Here is a 24,601-nt window from a genome sequence, read left to right as displayed (position 1 = left end):
TTTATGAAAGTTATTTAAAAACTGTAAAGGCTTAAATAAATTATGGGATTATCTATTTATATTAATGCTAAATAATATTAGATATTATTTTGAGGTACTCTGAAAGAGAATATACTTATACAGAAAAAAGATTTTAAAACCATTAAAAATAACATTAAGAATTAGGATGACATAGTTTCCTAGTTTCTTTCAAGAATTCCTGAACTAAAGGTCTCTGGAGTCCTGGTCTAGTTCTGTTTCTATGCAGTTATCTCTTGCTTATGGGTAATCTCTTAAAACTCTTGCTCAAAGGCAAAGACTCTTCTAAGCAACACTAATTCTCATTACAGAAAATGCAAATACTGGAGTGTTTCTATGAACGGAAAAGAAAGCTGCTATTATTGCTAATAAGCACTTTTGATGATACACTGTGGAAACTGTAAACTTTGTAACACAAGAAAGTAAAGCCGAAACAACCAGTGACTTAGCCTGTCAACACGAAGGCCTCACAGTTATCTAGAACACATAGCTACCACAGCATTTGTCAGCTATTTTTGTACAAAGTAATCATAATCTTATACAAATAAAATGTTTATATTTGGCTGGAAGAAGATGTAACATGAGGGTCCCCTCTTGCCCAAACAGAAAACTATCAAACTGAGATCAGAAACTCTATGTGTAAGAATGAGAGGAATGACTGAACAATTGAAGTTCCCATGCTTCTGGGCAAACTGCAGCCAGGTTCTGAGCTCACTTACAGAAGAAAAGTTTGCTTGAATAGCAAAATCAAGTGTAAAACCATCTAACAGGGACTTTAATATATGCTGAATGTTCTCTTTGCAAATTCATAGAATTCACACCATAAATTGAAGAAGGTAAATTTTAAGGAATGTAAAATGTATCAGTCTTCAGATTTGGCTACTTCAGTGTATAGAAGTGAAAAGTGAAGATATAATTTTATTCAACTCAGGCTTTGAATTGCCCATTTGGGTGGCTGACTATATAAGGGGATGTTAAGATAAAAAATTTCTGCTGAGACTTTAAGACAAGAGACATGAGATAACAAAAACACTGTGGAACAGGCCAGCCACGGTGTGTTCTGATATTTACAACTGAAAACACTCCTAAATTATATAGGTGTCTAAATCTTATGTCTCCAGCTTTGAAGGCAAGAATCATGTGCTTGGACTCATTCAGTGTTGGACTTCGACTAAGTCATTGACATGACTCCTATTTCCCATTTTCCATGTACATTTCCCTAAATTTACCTTTAGAGAGCTGCATGGAAAACTCCATTCTAGTGAGCTCTCAGCATACCTTGAGGCAGAAATTGGCATCTTACTAGAGGGAGTATGGGAGATAGTTTTTGCTTCCCCACAATGGCTGAGACTTACAGGAGTCAAGGACATCTATAAAACAACCACATCCATTTCTCTACTTTCTGACAATAATGACCAAATTTATAAGGCTATATGACACTTTCAGTGTGCTATTTGTTCCAAGTTTTATTGTTATAACAACATAATGACATCAATACTTTTAGTTCCTCCATTTTACAATGATAAAACTGAGGCACAGAGAGGTTAAGAAACTTGCCTGAGGTCACACAGCCGATAAGTATTAGCAATGACATTCGAATCTAGGCACTTTGAAACTGGATGCTAAGTTCGGACAGTTACAGAAACACTTCTCATTTGCAGGCTCCAGTTTTTGGTAACAAGTTTAACCAATATTTCCTTTCACCCAAAAATACATATTGAACAGTATTTTATTAAGACAATCTACAGGGACTTCCCTGGTGATGCAGTGGTTAAGAATCCGCCTGCCAATGCAGGGGACACGGGTTCGATCCCTGGTCCAGGAAGATCCCACATGCCGCAGAGCAACTAAGCCCACGCGCCACAACTACTGAGCCTGTGCTCTAGAGCCCGCACACAACTACTCAGCCCATACGTCGCAACTACTGAGCCCGCGTGCCACAGCTACTGAAGCCCGTGAGCCTAGAGCCCGTGCTCCACAACAAGAGAAGTCACCGCAATGAGAAGCCCGCGCACTGCAATAAAGAGTAGCCCCCACTCGCCACAGCTAAAGAAAGCCTGTGCGCAGCAACGAAGACCCAATGCAGCCAAAAAATTTAAAAAAAGAAAAAAGAAAATCTACAGCACACATTCAAAAAAAAAGAATTAGGGAGCATTTGTACATGATATATTTGCTAAATATTGTGATCAGTGTTGTTCAAAACATAATTTGACATTACATTTTACAATTAGTTTGATGAGCTTTCATGATGTTATAGCATCATCTTAAGAAGTACATCACTTGCGAGAGAAATATAATAAAACCTGTTTTATCTTTATTCTGCCTATAACTAAATTTTTGCCTTAGGATAATTCAAAGGGTCATAAATATTGTCTAGAAACACAGAAAATACAATTATTAATGAATAATGGAATCTAAGGGCAAGTATCCACATATGTGAAGGGAAATACTAATTATCTGTGACATTTTTCAGGGTTCTATCATTATTTTCGTATTTTTTCCATAGTCTATTAAAATTGTTCAATACCACAAACAAAATCTTTACACTGAGAGTCTCAAATTTTCTGAATTTAGAAAAAGTACTAAACGTACACCAAGAAGCCAGAGAAACCAGCTTTACCCTAAACTAACCGTATCACATTTGGAAAATCAGCTGTTTTCTGATTCAATCTGGAAAGTTAGGATAATGACTCAGCTTCTTGAAAAATAGCAGAAGCCTAGTGGCTGTCAGAAAATGTCAGTGGTTACATATGATAGATGGGAGCAACTTAGTGTACATAGAATTATGTCCTTTCCTCCAGCTTTGGTCTGTATGCTGTTTTCCTGTTCAGGAGTGTGGGAGTTTAAAAGAAACCTCCTTAAAAGGAACACAAAGACTCTATTCCACTATGCATGATATTGAGAAAAAAAAAGTTCCGATAAGCCAAAGAGCTTTGGTTATGTGGAAGTGAGGCCAGTGGGTTCCAGAGTCATTGGTAAATGGCCTTCTGAACTAGGATGAGAAAGGAAAATAAATGCTGCCCCTGATTCTGGACCCTAGGAAATAAAAAAATCCTTCACTGCCTTCCATGCACATCGTAGCTGACTCTGTTCATATCGTGTTCATTTTCCACATAAAATATTCCAATAATAATTTTGAAAAGAGGGTCCCCCTCAGAATGGATATTCCTAGCCTCCCATGCAGCTAGAAGTGGCCACGTGTACAGTTTTGATCAACGATACATAGGTAGAAATCTGTTGGGTCTTTCTGGTAAAGTTTTATTTTCCTGGCATAGGCATGAGTCTTCCTTGCTGTTGTACCTTTTGCTTCTTTGTCCTGCCTAGAATGCAGGTATGAAGTTGGACTGCGACTATGAAGTAATACTGGGGTAACGCTGCTTACTAAGGAGGTTGGAATAAAAAGAGAAAGGCAGACTCGGATGTGGAGGACTCAGCCCTCAGCTGCCTATATCTAGATTCTCATTTAAGAGGGAAAAATATTCCTGTTTTATAAACCACTGTGGTTGGGCTTCTGTTACCTGCAGCTGAAGGGCATCCTTAATGATATATCCTTAAGTGGGATCAGTCTCCAGGGAAATTGTAAAAGAAGACAGTTTTCAATACTGACAATTATTTCCCTTCTCACCCTCTGTGCCTCTGTTCATGCCATTTCTTCCATCTGGGTATCTCTGTCCTCTGATCATCTCTGCTAGCATGCATTCATTTATTTATTAGTGTAGCAAGTGTGTGCCAGGATATGTGCTATTAAAAATAATCACATACTGGGCTTCCCTGGTGGCGCAGTGGTTGAGGGTCCGCCTGCCGATGCAGGGGACACGGATTCGTGCCCCGGTTAGGGAAGATCCCACATGCCGCGGAGCGGCTGGGCCCGTGAGCCATGGCCGCTGAGCCTGCGTGTCCGGAGCCTGTGCTCCGCAACGGGAGAGGCCACAACAGTGAGAGGCCCGCGTACCGCAAAAAAATAAATAAATAAAAATAAAAAATTAATCACATACATACACTCAAAGTTTGGACAAAGTCTAATGAGGGAAGTAAGATGTGCAAATAAATCCTCAAGATTAAAGGTGCTAATTGCTGAAATAGAGAAATCTCAAAGTCTCAGGTCAGAGAAGACTGGGCAGCCAGCAACAGGGGGTCAGAGACGGCTTCCCAGTGGAAATGGTGATTGACCTGGCTCTTAAAGAATCAGCTGAAAAAAAAAAAAATCTTTCACAAAGCAGCCCTGCAATGGCCTCCATCAGGAAAGATTTTTCCTATGGAACCTTATTTGTCTTTGATAACATCAATTCCTTTCTTCCCTGAAGGTTGTTTAAGATTGTGTCTTCCCTCCTGTAAAGGAGGGAAGAAGGCAGGGACTACATCTGACTCAACCTCTTAGTCTCCCATGGTGCCTGGTTCATCTTAGATCCATGGTAAATATTAGTTGAATGGCATTACTGATCTTCCCATGACTTTAGACACCCAGGGCCTTAGCTGCAGCTTCCCTGATATTAGGCTTTTTCCTCGGATGAAGCCATCTAACAGACATTTGTTAAGTTAATAAAATTTGTCAAACTAGGAGAAAAGTTTAAGAAAATACAAAGCATTTTTGTAGCACATAAATATTTAGAAAAGTGTTATCTGTTGGCTGACTATATATACTCTCTCCTGAAGAGAACTGGACAGGGGGCAGGGAGACAGCAGACCCAGCTGGGCGAGGGCTCTGCTGAAAACAGTCAGACTGGAACGGCTGTGTATCCTTTACCTGTAATCCTTTTCCTTTTCTTATGGTAATAAGAAATTCCCACAGACTGGGTGCCTTAAAACAATAGGAACTTTTTTTTTTTACAGTTCTGTAGAGCAGAAGTCTGAAATCTATGCCTCAGCAGGGTTTGTTCCTTCTGGAGGCACTTGGGAGAAACTGTCCTATGACTATCTTCTAGTTTCTGGTGGCTGCAGGCAATCCTTGGTATTTTTTGGCTTGTATGTGCATTGCTCCAGTCTCTGCCTCTATCGTCACATGACCTTCTCCCCTGTGTGTCTCCTCTCCTTCTCTTCTATTCTCTTCTAATGACACTTGTCATTGAAGTTAGGGCCCCCTAGAATCCAGGATGATCTCATCTCGAGATCCTTCACTTCGTTACAACTCCAAAGACCTTTTTTTACAAATAAGGTCACATTTACAGGCCCCAAGTGGAAATATCTTTCGGGGGGACACGATTCAACCCACTACAACTTCTGTTGCTGCCTTCCCTCCCCACAAGAAAGGATTAACAAGACTGGCTGGGAAGCAAGGTTTTTTCTTCAATAATCACGTTTTAAGGCTCTTAAGGGAAAAACTAGAAGGCTCCTAGGATGTAACAAAGAAATAGAACCATTTTGGAAATGGATGCCTAGCCCCTATTAGGTCTCATTTCTGTAGAAACTCAACCAGGCAAGATTCTTTATTCCAGAGAATAATTTTCTCTATCCAAATTTATTTCACCTCCACAACTAAGCCCCACAGACATAAATAGGCTATGGGAAAATTATCTCCTGCCCAAGTACAAACTGTCTGATGTCACTCTTTCATTTTTTAACAGAAGGAACTTTTTACACTAAAGTTCTCAGACCTGGGACTTCCCTGGTGGCGCAGTGGTTAAGAATCCTCCTGCCAATGCAGGGGACACGGGTTTGAGCCCTGGTCGGGGAAGATCCCACATGTTGTGGAGCAACTAAGCCTGTGCGCCACAACTACTGAAGCCCTCGTGCCCAGAGCCCGTGCTCTGCTACAAGAGAAGCCACTGCAATGAGAAGCCCGCGCACAACAACGAAGAGTAGCCCCCGCTCGCTGCAACTAGAGAAAGCCCGCTCGCAGCAACAAAGATCCAACGCAGCCAAAAATTTAAAAATTAATTAACTAATTAAAAAAAAATAAAGTTCTCAGACCTGAATCTGGGGGCAGTTGCTTAAATCTAAGTCTGTGGGCTTATACTCTTGGATCTGTGTTACTACCATCCTGTGACAACACTTCTATAATAGCACCAGACACAGTTTTCTAGGTATGTTATAACTTTATTTAATAGGTCACCTCTGCTGTAAGACTTTTCCTTATTAAAAATAAGTTCTGTAACATAAAAGCTATGAAATTACAGAGTTCTTCAGAGAAAGAATGATTCTCCTCAAAGGGCTTTTAGTAAAAGAGAACACATTTTCCTACAACAAGCTTGACTGTAACCCACAATATATGTTTATTATGAAGAAGATTATATTAAGAATTCAGTCTCTGGAGAATTCCCTGGTGGTCCAGTGGTTAGGACTGGGCACTTTCACTGCCGGGGCCGGGTTCAGTCCCTGGTCAGGGAACTAAGATCCCACAAACTGGGCAGGGCACTCAAAAATAAATACATAAATAAAGAATGTAGTCTCTGAGCGGTCTCTGACTTTACCACCAAGGCACAACTGCAAATAGCCCTGAAAGCTATATTATGATATTTTCCAGCTGAATTTTCTTACGGGCAGGTAACCTATTTTTCCAGTTAGGTCTGCCTATGGTCACATCATCACCCTCTGAGATTACATCAATTGACAGACACTTATTTTTATAAAGATTAAATACAAAACTCTCAAACTTTCCACCAATTCTTTTTGAAACTTTCCCACATCGAAGCAAGGGTTTTGGCATCAACACTGAGAACCCAGTGTTGAGGACTGAATTGTTTATGTTAATGTCATTGTTTAACCTCTCTTCTCCTAATTTTATTCTTTTTAACATACATTCTAATGCCAAATACTTCTATATGGCTTATTACGAAAATAAGTAATCACTTGACCCCTCCATTATCTTCCACAGAGGCTACCATTCCCAACTATTTTGGCTTTTTTCTTTTAGCATTTAACTCCTTATCTCTAAATAATATATTTATAATGCTACTTATTTTTTTTCAGTTTTAGTCATTTTTAATGAATTTCCTATGTATAATAGAACATGAGAATTTAGTTCCCTTTCATGCTTATCCCTTCCCAAAGCACAGACTTTTCCCTTTCTTTAATCCTTCCAGGAGAGTTAACCATAATTTTAATTAAATAAAACAGTATTTGCATTATTATGACTGTGTGAACACCATCTACACCTGCATCATGATGCTCTTTTTTCACTTCTTTTAATTTTACCTCTATTTAATAACTATCCCTTTTTAAATAACCTGGATTTCTGTGTACCTATCAGACTCATTTTCCTTGGTAGAAGTACATTCCACCAGATTCATCTTCTTGCAGCGCTCTGCCCTCCTGGTCCACTCTGGACTGCTCATCCCTGGGCCTGTTGCCCAGCCATCATCATAGCGTCTCCCTTATCCATCTTCCAGATGACTTCCTTTTCCTCTCACTTGTGTTGGATCTACTGGATCTCATGTTTTTCTCCTTCTTAGCTTATTTTCTCCTTCTGGAATAGAACATTCTCCCATAGCTTCCTAAGAAATGGTACACTATAGGTTAATTTTGTAGGAACACTCATTTCTGGAAATGAACACTTTATTTGTTCACTAGACAAGTCTTGACATATCTCTCAAGACAGGTCAATTTTTACCTTCTTCAGAAAACTTTTTCTAACCGTCTCAGGCAAAATTAAGCTCTTCTACCTATGCATATCCATAACACTTCATTTATTACTTTATTCATTTATCTATCCATTCACTTTTTCACTCATACATCCAGCAAATACTGATTGAGTACTGGGACAGGCACAGAGATGAAGAGAACAAACTTGATTTGAGTTTGTTCATGCAGGAGAGGCCAGGAAAAAAGACTGAGAAAGAGTGACCAGTGAGAAAGGAGGCCAATCAGGCAAGGATGATGTTACAAAGAAAGGAAGGAGTGTTTCATGAAGAAAATAATAATCAACTTCGTTAGATTATGTTGAGAGGTATAGTAAGATAAGAAGCAGAAATATCTATTGGAGATGACAACAAAGACATCACTGGTGGCTTTGGCAAAGGCAGTTTCTGTGGGAATACTGGGCAGGAAACCTGACTGGAGTGAGATGAGAGGAGAAATCAAGGAAGTAGAGATAGTAAGCATAGGCAGCTCTTTGGGGGATTTTTTGGTTTTTTTTCTGGCAAGTGAAGCAGAAAAATGGAGTGGAAATTTAGAGAGGACTGTGCAGTTTAGAGAGGGCTTTAAATCATGGAAGGAACTGTGGCATGCTGAATGCTCCTGAAACTGATCTGACAGTTTCTGAACTGACACAGCCAGAGAGGCTAACACGTAGCAAGACCAAGATGTAGCTCTTGGTCTCTGGCACTCTCTGTTTAACCTTATCTAACTTCCTTTGGTAATTTTTTCTTATTTTGTTCATTGTTCCAAATTAATGATAAGAGGAACATTTAATAGATTTCTCAGTATCTGGGAATTCCCTGGCAGTGCAGTGGTTGGGACTCTGCGCTCTCACTACGGAGGACCCAGGTTCAAACCCTGGTCAGGGAACTAAGATCTCACAAGCCTCGCTGTGCGGCCAAAAACCACCAACAACAACAATAGATTTCTACGTATCTAAATTAGGTTCATTTTTACTAATTCAACCTTCAGTTTTGTTTTGTTTTATTTTTCTTGTCTCTGTCATGGCTCATAACTGAAAAAAAAAAAAATCCCCAGGCTACTGAGAAGTTATCCTTAGGATAAAGTTCTGACACTACTTGAAAATTATTTTAATTTGGAAAAATTACACCAGTTGTTTTTGCTACAGTTTCATGAAAATCTGTTTAATAGTAATACCCAATCCACAAACTGTTTTCAGGATTAAATGAAACACTAGTGAAGCGTACAGAATAATGCCTGATACACATTAGAGACTTCGATAAACCTTAGCTGTTGTAACTATTGTTGTCACCGTCATTTTATTTTCATCATGGTGGGCATCACCATCATCATCATTTGATGCTGAGAGGGGAGGAGAAAGGATGGCTCCAGTGAAATGTAATTTTGCTTAAAACCTGGTCCCTTAGGTGGAGGTAAGGGTACACTGTCACTTTGACCTCCATGCAAACACAAGCCGACACACACATGCACATACACGCTCACACTCACAGTTATAGGATGCTCACGTGTGGCACAAACTCTGATGTCAGAATGTTAGATTTTTTTATTTATGTTGGGGTTTTTGTTTTAAAATATTAAGCCAAATATAATCTTCTATGAAAAATATGTATTAGCTATTTCTGAAGTCTCTATACAGTTTTCATATGTGGTAAAAAAATTAAATGTTGAGTTTATTACTTTCAATTATAGCTGAAGAAAATAACAAAATAGCAAAACCAGGCTAGTCTCACCTGCAGTTGTGGGTCCTTTGCTGACTTTGTGGAAAACCTACTTATTATATCTGTGCACTTTGCCTATACGGGTTTGTTTCAGGATGCCCTCTCAGGCTCCAACCCTCTTCGATGGTTCACTACAATTCTATCCCCTGCCAAAGCACTTCATTTTTTTCACAGTAAACAAAAAATATCAATCAAGAAATGCTAATTAACAGTCACAGACAAGTTAATGTTTGTAAATGTGAGAAAGGAAAAGTTTGAAACAAAACACAGGATGTGGAATATTTCAGACTGATACGACTTAAAGAAATTCAAAGAATGAAATTTTATAATGTTTCCATAAGCCAAAAACTACAACAACAACATGAGCTAAGGGATGAGCACCTGAACCCCAGTAAAACCAGTATCCTAATAGATTTGTTTCCCAAACGGTAAATGCCTCACATTAGCAGTACCAGCAAATTAAAGTTTAGTTTCCTTATTTGCAAACGGTAGTTTTAAATAATGTTTACTATCTCCATACTATTGCGGAGTGCTTAAACACCCTTTAAAGAAGTCAAGTACAAAAATGGTTGAGTTCTTCTATGCCAATGATAAAAATGACAAAGCCAGTTAGAGTATTAGAATATCAATGAAGAAACATGAAAGGAATTTTAGAAATAATCTCACTCTAATCTCTTAAATTACATAGAGGAAAATTGAGTGTCAAAAATTGTGAAGGGATTGAGATGTTGCCCTGCTTAGCCTGCTCGCAGTTTCATAGATGCTGGTAGAAGACAGGAGACATCCGGGTCAGAGACAAAGGACTTTAGTGCCCAGGGCACAGCAGGCAACATGAGCTTCATGTTCAAGTCGATACCCATTACTCCCCAAGTCCCATGGGGGTATGAGGATGTGAACTCAGGTGGATGTTGGACATGCAGATGATTTGTGTCACAGCCGAGGAATTCTGAGTTTAGAAAACCCTCAGTTTTATAAGGATGCTAGCAAACTTGCCTAATGTTTTACAAGAAGGAAAAACTATCTTTATCACCCTGGTCAGGAAACAAATCTGTCATCTGCCCTGGAGGGAGACAATAGCTATACAAACATCTGTGCAAACAGAACAAGGAAGTTAATGCCTCTTGCTCAGAAGATGTGCAGAAATGTGAGAGACATATAGAAAACTGTGTCCTAACACTGAGATTTAGTGAAAAGAAAGAGATTATTTAAGGTCACCAACTAAAGTGCTGAGTTGTTAATTAGTGCAATAAAATATGGTAGAAATATATTATTTAATATTTGATAGTTAGGTGGACACACCCTAAGGTGAGACCTAATGAGTTAATCTCCCTTCCTTAAATGCAGGAAGAACCTGTGACTTGCTTTTAACCAAAAGAATATGCCAAAGGTCATAGGATGTCATGGCCATGATTAGGTTACCCTTTCTATCTGCCTATCTATCTATCTATCTATCTATCTATCCATCTATATCTTAGGAGACTCATGGCTTATAGATTAGATAGACAGATAGATGAATATATCACCTAAGATCATATACATATGACTCTTAGCAGACCATGTCCAAGGCCTGCTGGTCCAGAAAAAGCAAACTGCCACAGTGTAACTGCTTGTGGAAAGGTTCATGTAGTAGGAAATTATGAGTGTCCTTTAGGACCAAAAGGCAGCCTCCAGGCAACATCCAATAAAAAGCTGCGGTCCTCAGTCCTATAGCCAAAGGATCAGAAATCTGCCAATAACCTAAATGAGTTTGGAAGCAGATTTTCCTCCACTCGGGCCTCCAGATGCAGCCTGGTCAACATCTTGACTGTGGCCTTTTGAACCCTAAGCAAAGAACCAAGTTGAGCTATGCCCATAGTTTCTCTTGACCCAGAGAAACTGTAAGTTAATAAATATGTGCTGTTTTAAGCTGCTACACTTTTGGTGATTTGTTATGCAGCAATAGAAAACTAATACAATAGCTTAGCACAGCCCAGAATTTAATCTGTTGAACACCTCTTCTCTTTTATCTCAATGAGATAAAAATCAGATCTTTTTGAAATTTATCTTGTATCTTTATTTGTCTACACCTGGAAGGCTTAAACTGACCCTACTTAGATCATTATAAGTCATTTCTACCAACAAATCTGGTTGTTTGGTTGTTTATTTATTTTGCTTTACAGTCATCCCACCCAGAATAGAACCAAGATTAATAAGCATACAGCTAATTCCCCATTTCCTTTGGTAAAACCTTATTAATTATTCCAATCCACAAAAAGTCTCTCTTTATTGAACCTACAGTTGTATATTACTACAAAATTTAGCATTTAATTGTTCTTAACAATTGTATTATTTCTCCAGCATGACTGTAGATCCTCTATTTGTCTTACAGATATTTTTATATTTCCCACAGTATTTGCAACAGTGTCAGGCAAAAGGAAATGCTCATTAAATTCTGTTGATTGATAAACATGACCTGATTTTTCAGAAGTTCCTGCTAACAATCAATCTTCCTGGATACTGCAGAATTTACTCAGTATGAAATTGCTCCCTCACCCCTCCCACTGTGAGTTGTTTTGACTCATCCCCAAAGTCTGGGACTGAAATAACCTCTGTTAAAAAATGAGGTCTTATGTCAAAATCACTTTCTGGGTTAATTCTATTTTCAGTCACTATGTGGCATAATTTATCCCCACGTCAGAGGACATATCCATCTGATTACTCAGGATCAGTCTTTATATATAAATTAAATTAGAATTTCAACATATTTACTCTAAAAATAACAATGGAATGGTGGGGACTTCTCTGGTGGTCCAGTGGGTAAGATTCTGCACTCCCAATGCAGGGAGCCCAGGTCCAATCCCCGGTTGCGGAATCAGACCCTGCATGCATGCTGCAACTAACAGTCCGCATGCCGCAACTAAAAGATCCCACATGCCACAACGAAGATCCCACTTGCTGCAACTAAGACCCGGCGCAGCCACAAATAAATAAATAAATAAATATTTTTAAATAATAATAATGGAATGAACAATTGGATAAATCATAAAAGTGAGGAGGAAAGAAATTTCAAAGATACTTCTAAAAATACAGACTCTGCTGTAAATAAATGAACATGTACCTATGATTATTGGATGCTGATAAATCTAGGTTATAATTTCATTGGCCAGTTACTTCTCAGCCCTAATACTTTCTGTAATGGCAAGAAGCCAACATTCTTGGGATGATGTATTATAATAATTTTGCATCATAAATCTTTGCATTTCACCTCATACTGGAATATATCTGACAAGATAAAATAACAAATAGTGCCAGGTTTAGCTTTATGCCTAAGAAAGAACTAATTAGGCCAAAAAGATTGATAGTAATTGCTATGATTCTTATATGCTTGTTCATTTTCTACAGTGACTAGGAAGGGACAAAAGCCATACATTTGAAAAAAACATTTATTAAAAACAACAATACAACTTTCTTAACCTAGAAATAAGGTACCATAGGGACATTTTTTGACCCACTTATATTTGAGAAGTCTCTCTCTCTTCTCTCTCTCTCTCTCTCTCTCTCACACACACACACACACACACACACACACACACACACACAAACACATACACATAATTTGAAATTTCTGCTTATCTCTTATTTACATAAACCTGTTTGAGAAATTTTAAAATTGTGAAAACACTGAACCAATCACCTGCCACTCTGGCCTTAAGCCAGTAGCTATTTACTGCTTCCTTTTGTAAATAGCTTTGTTAAAACAACTGTTATCTGGGAATTCCCTGGTGGTCCAGTGGTTAGGACTCCACACATTTACTGCCAAGGGCACAGGTTCAATCCCTGGTCAGGGAACTAAGATCCCACAAGCTGTGTGCCACGTTCCCTCGCCCCCCCAAAAAAACTGTTATAATTCTAAATCATAAAGTGTTAAGAAAGTGATAATGTTAATAACTTAAATAGGATTTTTTTGTTACTTACATTTCTTTGAATGAATCACCATTCTTTTCCATGAAATTACTTGAATTTCAGTTTCTTAGTGGCTTTTAGTTTTAGTTGATCCTGACTTGCTGTTGCTACCTATCTTTCAGTCTAGAATAAAAGCAAAGTATTTCAACATGGAAATTGAAAACAGTATCAAAACAAATGACTTTCCTTATGAAGAATACATTAGACAATTACTTAGTGTCTTGCTCATATTTTGTGCTCAGTATACTTTTGGAGAATTAACAATAGCAAAAAAACAAAACAAAACAAAACAAAACCTAGGAGAGCTCATTACAAGCAGAACTGTCCTACAATAAATACTGAAGAAAAGTTTTCAGACTAAAGGGCAATGACACCAGATAGAAACTTAGCTCAGTAGGAGGAAAAATGAAGAGCACTGGAAATGCTAATTTTAAAAAGACAATAGACTGTTTAATACAAATATTATAATACTGTATTCTGAGGATTATAACATATGTAGGTTTAAAATATGTGACAATAACACTACAAAGAATGAGTGGGGTAAGTAGAAATATAGGGTTACATGATTCTGACTACACATAATTTAGTATAAGTTATGTATTAATTCAAGGTAGACTGGGACAAATTATAGATGCATAATGTAAACCCTAAACAACCACTAAAATATAAAATATAAATAAGTATTTAAAAACCAATAGTGAAAACAGGATGATGTTAGCAAGACAGCAGTACAGGAATTTCTAGCACTTGTACCCTCCCAGAAACTATATTGAACAACTATATGGTAAGATACATACTAATCTTATACACTGTTCCTGAAAAATAAAGGAAGATGGAATGTGTCCCAACTCATTTTATAAGGCCAGTATAATGCTCTCACAAACATACACACAAACATCCTTAATAAAAGAAAGGTAAATTAAAATTAGCAATATATAAAAAGGATTATATATCATGACAATTGGAGTTATCCTAAGAATGCAAGGAAGGCTTAACACTTGAAAATCAAAAAAAAAAATCATCTCAATAGATATAGAAAAAACAGTTGACAAAATTCAACAAGTTATGACTAAAAAGCAAAAAAAAACTTCAAGCAAAGTGGTGATAGAAGGAAACACTCTAAATTTGGTATCAGGGTTATGTCAGCCTTAAAACAAGACAAATTTATTATCTTACAGTTCTGAAAGTCAGAAGTCCAAAATGGGTCTCACTGGGCTAAAATCATGGTGTTGACCAGACTGAGTTCCTTCCTCAAGGCACTATAGGAGAATCCATTTACTCGCCTATTCCAGATTCTAGAGGCTGCTCACCTTCCTTGGTTTATGGCTCTCTTCCATCTTCAAGTTAGCAACACCCAGTCAAGTAAGTCTTTCTCACAGTGTATCACTCTGACTCTGACTCTGACTCTCTCTTCCAAATACAAGGACCCTTGTGATTACATTGATCCCAAATGGTTAATCCAGAATAATCTTATTTTAAAGTCAACTGATTAGCAATCTTAATTCCAACTGCTACCTTAATTCCTGGGGATTAGGACACAGACATTTTGGTGAAGCCACTATTCTGCCTACCACAATCTATACCTCCACATAATATCCACTCACCCTCTGGATTATTTCAGAGAAAATCCCAGACGTCACATCATCTCATTCATAACTACTTCAGTATGGATTTTTAAAAGATAAAAATTATTTTGAAAAGAAAACAATCACACCTAAAACATAATAACAATAATTTCTTAGGATCATCAACCATCCAGTAATTATTTAAATTTCCCGGGACTTCCCTGGTGGTCCAGTGGGTAAGACTCCACACTCCCAATGCAGGGGGCCTGAGTTTGATCCCTGGTCCGGGAACTAGATCCCGTATGTATGCCGCAACTAAGAGTTTGCATGCCACAGCGAAGATGCCGCATGCTGCAGCTAAGACCACGTGCAGCCAAAATAAATAAATTAATTAATTAATTTCCCTTATTTTTTTTTTAGCTGGGGTATAGTCCCTTATGATTTTTTTTTAATTTATTTTATTTTTTTGCTTTATAACAAATTTAATCAGTTATACATATACATATGTTTCCATATCCCCTCCCTTTTGCGTCTCCCTCCCACCCTCCCTATCCCACCCCTCCAGGCGGTCACAAAGTACCGAGCTGATCTCCCTGCCTTATGATTTTTAAGATACTTTACAGTTTGTTTGTAAGAGAATTCAAATAAGATCCATACACGGCATTGAATAATATTCAATAGCATTGAATAATATGAATTATTCTTTTAATAATATTAAAAGAATAATATTGGGACTTCCCTGGTGGGCCAGTGTTTCCGTGCTTCCACTGCAGGGGGCCTGGATTCGATCCCTGGTTGGGGAAGTAAGATCCTGCATGCCGCACAGTGCAGCTGATAAATAAATAAATAGATAGATAGATAGATAATAAATAAAAGAATACTATTTCTGAGGATCCCTAACATTACTTTAAATCATTTTAATTATATTAAATTAAAATTTCAACTGTTAAATACAGTTAATACAATTAAATACATACAAACATGAAACTGGATATAAATTCCTCATGTGTATGTCTCATACATCTACAAAATAAAAAATATTCTTGAAGAAACCTGTGGGCCCAGTTTGGGAAATATTGTTCCTATATCATTGTACACAAAGTTCATTTTAAAATTAGTTGTATCATGTCCTGTGAGAGTACTTCATTGTTGCCTAAAACTGTTGCTTAATTTCATCATTTAATTACCATTCTTCAGTAACATTTTTGTCACCTACTATCTACCATTCACTTTTCCTGGGTAGGGAAACACAAAGGTGAAAAGAACTTGGTCAGTTGCTCATAGTGGATTTTTCAAAAGGTTATGTATTATCCAAACAACTAGAATGTAAGCTATGTGAAGGTGAGAACCAGGTCTTACAAATCTTCATGTCCCCCAGGGGCCTAACAAAGTGCTTTTATAAAGTTGGTACTCAATCAGTGTTCAATAATTGATTAGACTTGAAAGCCTATATTTTAATTGCTCAGTTAAATTTAGCAGGCATACCTAGAGAGAACAAACCATGCCACCATATTTCTCTTTTTTGCTTTAGGATGAAGAAGCAGTGAGTGTGCGTGTTTGTGGGTTGGCAATTATGATGAAGAGAAGGATGCTTGGTGATAGTGACGGTGCAACAGCCACTGTGGTAAGTTGGAGCTAAGCAAGTCATAAAGCTGACCTTGGCGGGTGCAGAGCCTCACCAGTCAGTGTTATAGATGGATAGCTATTATGGGTCAACAGTGATAGATGGAATTTGCTCAGAATAGTACAACACATTCAGCTCTTTGGAGACAATGAACATTTATCACTGATGATTAATCCTTTCATGAGTCCATTTCGAGGTTTAACAGCACTCTTTTCTTGCATTTTTGTTCCTTGTATATCAGTCCCATGGTCCCGCTCATTCAGGAAATGTTTACTTTCTGGGACTATGCTATGTATATAGCTCCTGAGTATTTAATCATAGAACTGCATGGCAGATTTCTCCCAGCTTCTAGGACTCTCTCACAATCTACCTTCCAGCATGTGCACAGCCCTTATAATTTCTCCTACCATCAAAATTTTGGGCTTATGTCGTCAGACAACCTGGTACAAATTTCAATCTAATATCTGAAAGGGATTAAACATTAATATACATTAACATATTTTAAAATAATGATTAATATGTTAATTCTCAAAGAGGAAAAATCTCAGGGAGGGTAATATTAAGGGAATGCAGGTGAGTTTTGAAACACATGGCACATGCTGCTAACTGTCCAAGTGGGTAGGTAAAATCTGGTGACCTTGAGGAGAATAGGACTATAAAGACACTAAAAAAGGGGAGCTATTTCACAATTACATAAATCTGGGGTATTCTATTCATGCCCATGCTCATCCCTGATGACATTATAAATCCTTTAAAGGTGGAGGCCTGATTATGCACATCTTTGCATTCCAACAGTAGAACCCAGTGTCCTTCATAGACCAACATCATTGCCATCACCTAGGAGCTTATTAGAAATACAGAACCACAGGCCTAATCCCAGACATACTGAATCAGAATCTGCACTAAAAGAAGTCTCCAGGTGATTTCAATGTACATTAAAGTTTAAGAAACACTACAGGGACTTCCTTGGTGGTGGCAGTGGTTAAGAATCCGCCTGCCAATGCAGGGGACATGGGTTTAAGCCCTGGTCAGGGAAGATCCCACATGCCGCAGAGCAACTAAGCCCATGCGCCACAACTACAGAGCCTGTGCTCTAGAGCCCAAGAGCCACAACTACTGAGCCCACGTGCCACAACTACTGAAGCCTCTGCACGTAGAGCCCATGCTCCGCAACAAGAAAAGCCACCACAGTGAGAAGCCCGGGCACCACAACAAGGGGTAGCTCCCACTCGCCGCAACTTGAGAAAGCCCACAGGCAGCAACAAAGCCCTAACGCAGCCAAAAATTAATTAATTAATTAATTAATTTTTAAAAAAAGAAACACTACGGTACTAGTATAGTGCCTTATACACCTTAAGATTGAACACGTGTTAATTACCCTCAAAACACAAAGGCTTCATAGCTTATAAAAATACCAGGTGTGAAGGTCTGAGAGACAAAACGTGGTAACAGTTTAAGAGAGAAAGATAAAAAGCAGGCACTATATTAACATGCACATACCAGGAATATTATCCTTTTCAGGGAACCTGCCATAATTATATGCCAAAAGAATAGGATATTCTGGAGGACGTGTCTTCAAAGTGAGGTGTTTGCCCCTGGATGTGTGCAAAACAATCCAATGGAGTATAAGCATAAAATATTAGAATTTTTATTTTTAAAAGGAGCTATACTAATATTTAATATTCAGGTTGACAATGTTACCTATGCTCAGTACGCCAGATAGTTCATGAGATTAGTAGCAGCGCTCTCAGTTTATTGAAATTTTCTGCACTTTATGTGTGCCTTGTTAAGTGACTGTAACTAAATGAACAAATGACTTCAAAATGTTCCTTCAAGGGATATGTAGATTGAAGATAATACATAAGGAAAGCAATGGCAAAGAAAAAAAAAAAGCAGAATAGGCATTTATATCCTTATGCAGGCTCTTTGTCAGTCACATTCAAGACAAAAGCAGTGGCAATAAAATCATGTGTGACCTGAAGTCAGCCCAAAATTCCTACATTTTTTTAAAGCTTCATTGAGGTATTATTGATAGACAAATAACTGCACATATTTAGTGTGTACAATTTGTTTGTAAGGTTTGTTTGTTTGCAAGGTTTGTTTCAAACAATTTGTTTGAAAGGTTTATCCTTTTTTTTTACTAAATATATTAAACATTTTGAAAAATTATTTAAAAGTACCATATAACCCCACTATCACTCATGATGGAGCTTGTCCTAAGAGTACATTGTCATCTCTGTTTACTATGCTTTGTGAGACAGGCTTTCCAGTAAGGACAGCTGATATGCTGAGATCTGAGGATATACTTAGTGAAAAAAAGCAAGGAGCAGAATGGTGCAGAAAGTGACAAATTTCTTTTAAAATTTAATTACACATCACTGTGAAATTGTAGAAAACTGAAGTCAAAGAGAAAGACCTACAGTATTCTAGAAAAGGGGGGGAAAGTCATATTTAAGAATAGGAATCAGAATAGCTTTAGACTTCTAAATGGCAATACTGGAAATGAGAAGACAATGAAAAAAATGCCTTCATAATTCTGAAGACAAATTACTTTTCTTTTAGAATTATATATCCAATGAAACTATTAATTAGCGTAAGGATAGAATACAGACATTTTCTGACATGCAATTTCCTTAAAAAAAAATTACTTCCCAGAAAACTCTTTCTCAGGAAGCTATAAGATATTCTTCATTAAAATAGTCATAGGCCAACAAAGAGGAAAATATGGAGTCCAGAAGAGAAGGGATCAAAACCAAAAACAAGGGAAGATGAAGGTAAAAGATGTTGACAAAAAATTAATCAGCTAATTTAAGAAAGAAATGGAAATTTTATTCTATCCAAACTGAGGATTATAACCTGGGAACAGTCTCTCACAAAGCTCTGAGAACTGCTCTGCCCATTAGAGGTCAAAGCACAGTTACATAAGTTTTTGAGACAGAGGACTGTACATTAAACACGGTTTACACAATCCAGATCTACAGGTATAAAGGGAGTAGTGGGTCGTGGGTCATTCATGGCCCCGTACAAGATTAAGAAGAAAGGTTTATCTCCTGAGGAGTTGTGACCCTTGATGAGATTAAGAAAAATGGTTAGGAAAGTTACTTCCTAAGGAGGTCTGGTTAATGTGGATGCACAATGCACACTAAAAGGGAGGGAGGAGGCCCAAATGAGCGAAGAAATTTTATGTTAAATTATTCTTGTCTTGCAATAAAATGTGAATTTTATTTCACCAATGGAAATCCTGAATAAGAGTTTGCACTGTCCGTCCTAGGTTGGGTGAACACTACTGCGTGAGGGCAGGTTGGAAGAATCTGGGAGACACTTCCCCAAAGATGAAATTGACAGACTCACTGTGGTGAGTGAACATATTAAGAGACTCAGACAAACTGACAGAGTGTTGGGGTTGAATTAGTGACTAATAATATAGGTAACATTTATGGAATGCTTCCTATGTGGGCAAACACTCTTCTAAGCACACTGCATCTAAACCTTAGGCAATGGATGTATGTATTGCCCCTATTTTACAGATAAGAAAAAGAAGGCAAAGCCAATTAACTAGCTAGCTCAAGGTCACACAGCTAGTAAGAAGGAGCACTGGGACTGAGACACAGGTAACCTGACTCCAGAGACTTTCTTGTAATCCTTATTCCACCCTAGTTTTCCAAGGGTACAGAAATGCCACCAGTTAAGAAAAAAACAAGAAGAATCAACTTCAGGAAAAACAGAAAATGGCATAAGGAAAAGCAATGATAGTTTTCTATATGGTTGTGATGTGAATGGCATTTTCACAGTCATAATAATGTGAATATTAAATACTGATATTATGATACAGTGTTATTTAAAGCACTGAGGCATTTGGAAGGTGCTTATGCACAGTGGACACAGGAAGGAAGAGGAGAGCTAGATCCTTCTCTTTCATAGTAGAGAGCCAATAAAGTCTAAAATAAAAAGTCAACAAGCAGCAGTACAAGCCTGTTAATCAGCAATATAGAGGCTAAAATCAAACAAAATCAACTTAAAGTATTAAAAGTATTTTCTTCTGGGGAAAGAAAAATGGAGTAAAAGAACTAGAGACTTCTGTTGATCTTAGCAAGTCTTTTGGAACTGATTGATTCTTAATGTCTATACGTTTAAACTATGTGTGTGCATTTAAACTACACAGATGCATAATTAAGTAAACAGTATAAAAGAGAAAAAGATGAAGTAACAAATTTTAAGATAAAGGAGGAATTGTCTACATTTTCTTCCAGTCCTGTCCTTGTCCCTGAAGGAGTTCAGGACGTGCACCCCAAAATATGTCACTTTGACATATTAATTATTCTGAGTTCAAAGCATTTGAGAAACAGTAGATGCAGGAAGGGCTCTCTGACCTACCCTTTTCTACCTAAAAACAGGCCATAAAATTTCCCATGAGGGTACAGGTGCCCTCCCAGCACCAGGAAGAGAAGAACATCCTTATCCACAGAGACTGGGAATCGATGCTGAAATGCATCTGTACAAACTTGCAAAATGTATAAACCCTAGTTTTCCACCCCAATATATCTCCTAGTCACTTCCCCACAATTTACTGGCCCTGCCCCAAACTCCTTTGTTTTGCCATTTCCTCACACATTTATCATTTCTTTGTCTAAAAGTTATAAAACCTTTCTGCTCTGGCCACTTCCTCAGGTCTTCATTCTCTAATAAAGGTCCCCATGTACATGTAAAAACAATAAAACTTGTATGCTTTTCTCCCATTAATCTTTCCTCTTATGTCAGTTTAAATCTTAGGTGCAGCCAGAGATCCTAAAAGGGTAGAAGAGAATTTTTCCTCCTCTACATCCTTTTGAATGTATGTACTGGTTCAGGTTTTTGGGAAGCAGGAACTGAGAATTAATTAGGAATGCAAATGGTTATTGGGAAGGAAAACCTGTGAAAGAGTGCAGGACACAGGATTGGTCAGAGGGTAGACTGTCATGCAGACCTGACAATGCCATGCAGAATAGCCCAGTCGGAATTCTGGAGCAAAGGTTAGAGGAGACTGACATTGGGAGGAAGTGGCCTGGCCCTTGTTCCACCACCTCACTCAGTCATTAACAGGGCACGTGAAAAAGAGAATGAGCTCAGCTTGAATACTTGGAGGCTGTCAGCTAACTTCTCTACTTATAGATGGGAAGTGAGATTTTTCTTGAAGGAATATTTGAGCTGTGCCTTTTAGTGTTGGCCATAATATATTTCTTAAAAAGCAACAATTTGCAGCCATAGTGAACATGTGCTGCTTGCTGTTTTTCTACATACCTATGTTCTATTTCTACTTTCATATTCTTTTAATGTTAATGAAGTTTTCATTACATTAAAATTAAAATTAAATACAATGCAATGTGTATGTTAATTTCAAACCAATAAAAACGGATTCAGTGAAAACTAAATCTCTAGGTCAGACTCTAGTTGCTCCAGACACCCTTTCCAGAGGAACCATGATGACCAGTTTCTTGCATATCCTTTCAGAGATAGCCTGTAGATTAAAAGACTTAATACACGTGAACAGCTTAGAACATTACCTAACTCAAACCAACTGCCATGCAAATTTTGCTACTAATAACAATAAGAGTGGAGGTGGAGGTGGTAGTACTGGTGGTAGTGGTGGTGGTAGGTAGGGTGAATATCTGTCTACCTCAATCTTTTTTAGTGGCTGCATGGTATTATAAGATAACACCACCCTGGTGGTGCAGTGGTTAAGAATCTGCCTGCCAATGCAGGGGACATGGGTTCAAGCCCTGGTCCAGGAAGATCCCACACGCTGTGGAGCAACTAAGCCCATGTGCCACAACTACTGAGCCCACACTCTAGAGCCTGTGAGCCACAACTACTGAGCCCGTGTGCCACAACTACTGAAGCCTGTGCGCCTAGAGCCCATGCACCTCAACAAGAGAAACCACCACAACTAGAGAAAGCCCATATGCAGCAACAAAGACCCAATGCAGCCAAAAATAAAAAAATTAAAAAGTAGGGGCCTCCCTGGTGGCGCAGTGGTTGAGAGTCCGCCTGCCGATGCAGGGGATACGGGTTCGTGCCCCGGTCTGGGAGGATCCCATATGCCGCGGAGCGGCTGGGCCCGTGAGCCATGGCCGCTGGGCCTGCGCATCCGGAGCCTGTGCTCCGCAACGGGAGAGGCCACAACAGTGAGAGGCCCGCATACCGCAAAAAGAAAAAAAAAAAAAAAAAATTAAAAAGTAAAAGCCTTAAGAAAAAAGATAACAGGGTAATACAATTTTTTAAACATTTTCTTTACACAAGAGACACTGAATGACAAAATTTTACTATAGTTACCATAATCACCTAAAATAATGTAATAAACAAATACAGAAATTAGATGTGTCAAAAAACAAATTATCCATATAAAACTCTGCATGCCCTAAGATCTGAATTAAAGCATTAGAGTGGGAACTGGGAAGACCTGTGCTAATGTGATGCTGAGTGTGGAAGAGAAACGGGAGTCAAAGAATTGTTCAACCTCACCTCTAGTTAAGTGTATGTACTAGAAACTGAACACCTAGCAAAAGTGCTTATTTACAGAGATTTTATAAGCAGGGCCATGAACAAAAGAGATTTTTAATTAAATCAATTCCATTAGAGGGATAACTACTTAAGGTCTCTGCTCAAAAGATAAGGTGACACCAGCAGCCTCCATGTTACCTTGGCATAATACACTCTAAACTACAGGGGTATCTTAATTTCAGTAACTTATTTCACAAACAGATATGCTCTCTTCCAGAATAGTTTTTAAGAGAAATAACTGGGTTCACAGTGCCTTGGGGTTTGAATTGTGGCTCTACCATTTATAGTTGGGTGACTTAGGGTAAATTACTTTTCTTTTCAAGATTTTTTTTTTGATGTGGACAGTTTTCAGATTCTTTATTGAATTTGTTACAATACTGCTTCTATTTTATGTTTTGGTTTTTCAGCCGTGAGGCATGTGAGATCTTAGCTCCCTGACCAGGTATCAAACCCACACCCCCTGCACTGGAAGACGAAGTCTTAACCACTGGACCACCAGGGAAGTCCCAATTACTTAATTTTTCTCAGCTTCAGTTTTTTCTCAGTAAAATGGGGAGGGGGGGTTATGTGAAGGACCATATCAGTATTTGCGGCTATTAGCAATGGTGTATGATTTAATCCAATTTTCCAATTCAATCCAGTTCTAGTCACTGAATATTTATATGCTCAGTTAGGATTAAAATAATTTCATTTAAAAGAGAACCATATCCAGATATGGGTCTTAAGTAATTTATGAAGCCATGAAACTATACCTAAAACCCAAAGTCATGATCCCACCAACAGGAAAGTTTTAGCTTTGACACATATGACAACAGAGCTGAAGGATATGGCTCTATCCTTGTAGTAGACCTGAGACACACTCAAAAGCAGTGCACAGCATTTCCCAGAGGAAATCAGACCCTGGTACTTTAAAAATGATTAATAATGTTAATGACTATTTAGCACTCTTGGAAGGATAGCTTAATTGACTACATAGTCCTAGGGAGCTAAAAGTGCAATGTAAGAATAGAAACCTGGGGCTTCCCTGGTGGCGCAGTGGTTGAGAGTCTGCCTGCCAATGCAGGGGACACAGGTTCGAGCCCTGGTCTGGGAGGATCCCACATGCCACAGAGCAACTAGGCCCGTGAGCCACAACTACTGAGCCTGCGCGTCTGGAGCTTGTGCTCCGCAACAAGAAAGGCCACGATAGTGAGAGGCCTGCACACCGCGATGAAGAGTGGTCCCCACTTGCCACGATTAGGGGAAGCCCTCGCACAGAAACGAAGACCCAACACAGCAAAAATAAATAAAAAATTAATTAATAAACTCTTACCCCCAACATCTTCTTAAAAGAAAAAAAAAAAAAAAAGAATAGAAACCTGGATTTACCTGAGTCAACTTTTAAAGCCAAGAAAATTAAACAATAGGAATCCATGTGCTTCACATATGTAATTTGAATAGTGTTCCCCTTAAAAAGTCATCAAAACACCAGAGGGCAGATAGCAGAAACAAGAAGAACTACAATTCTGCAGCCTGTGGAAAGAAAACCACATTCACAGAAACACAGACAAAATGAAAAGGCAGAGGACTATGTACCAGATGAAGGAACAAGATAGAATCCCAGAAAAACAACTAAGTGAAGTGGAGATAGGCAACCTTCCAGA

The 24,601-nt window shown here is 38.3% G+C and overlaps 1 long non-coding RNA gene across 1 annotated transcript in view; it reads right to left on the bottom strand.

Annotated features, from left to right (window-relative positions):
* LOC309806492 overlaps positions 1-24,601 on the bottom strand; it is a 58,432-nt gene that overhangs the window by 16,113 nt on the left and 17,718 nt on the right. Inside the window, exon 2 of the long non-coding RNA XR_014294399.1 lies at positions 13,245-13,355. This is a non-coding gene — a long non-coding RNA (uncharacterized lncRNA). The remainder of the gene's footprint in view (positions 1-13,244; positions 13,356-24,601) is intronic.

This window comes from Mesoplodon mirus (genome assembly GCF_964341445.2).
Source record: "Mesoplodon mirus genome assembly, chromosome: 6".
In the NCBI taxonomy this organism is placed as follows: Eukaryota; Metazoa; Chordata; class Mammalia; order Artiodactyla; family Ziphiidae; genus Mesoplodon; species Mesoplodon mirus.
Note: the sequence above shows the minus strand (reverse complement) of the source record. Positions and strands in the feature narration are given on the sequence as shown.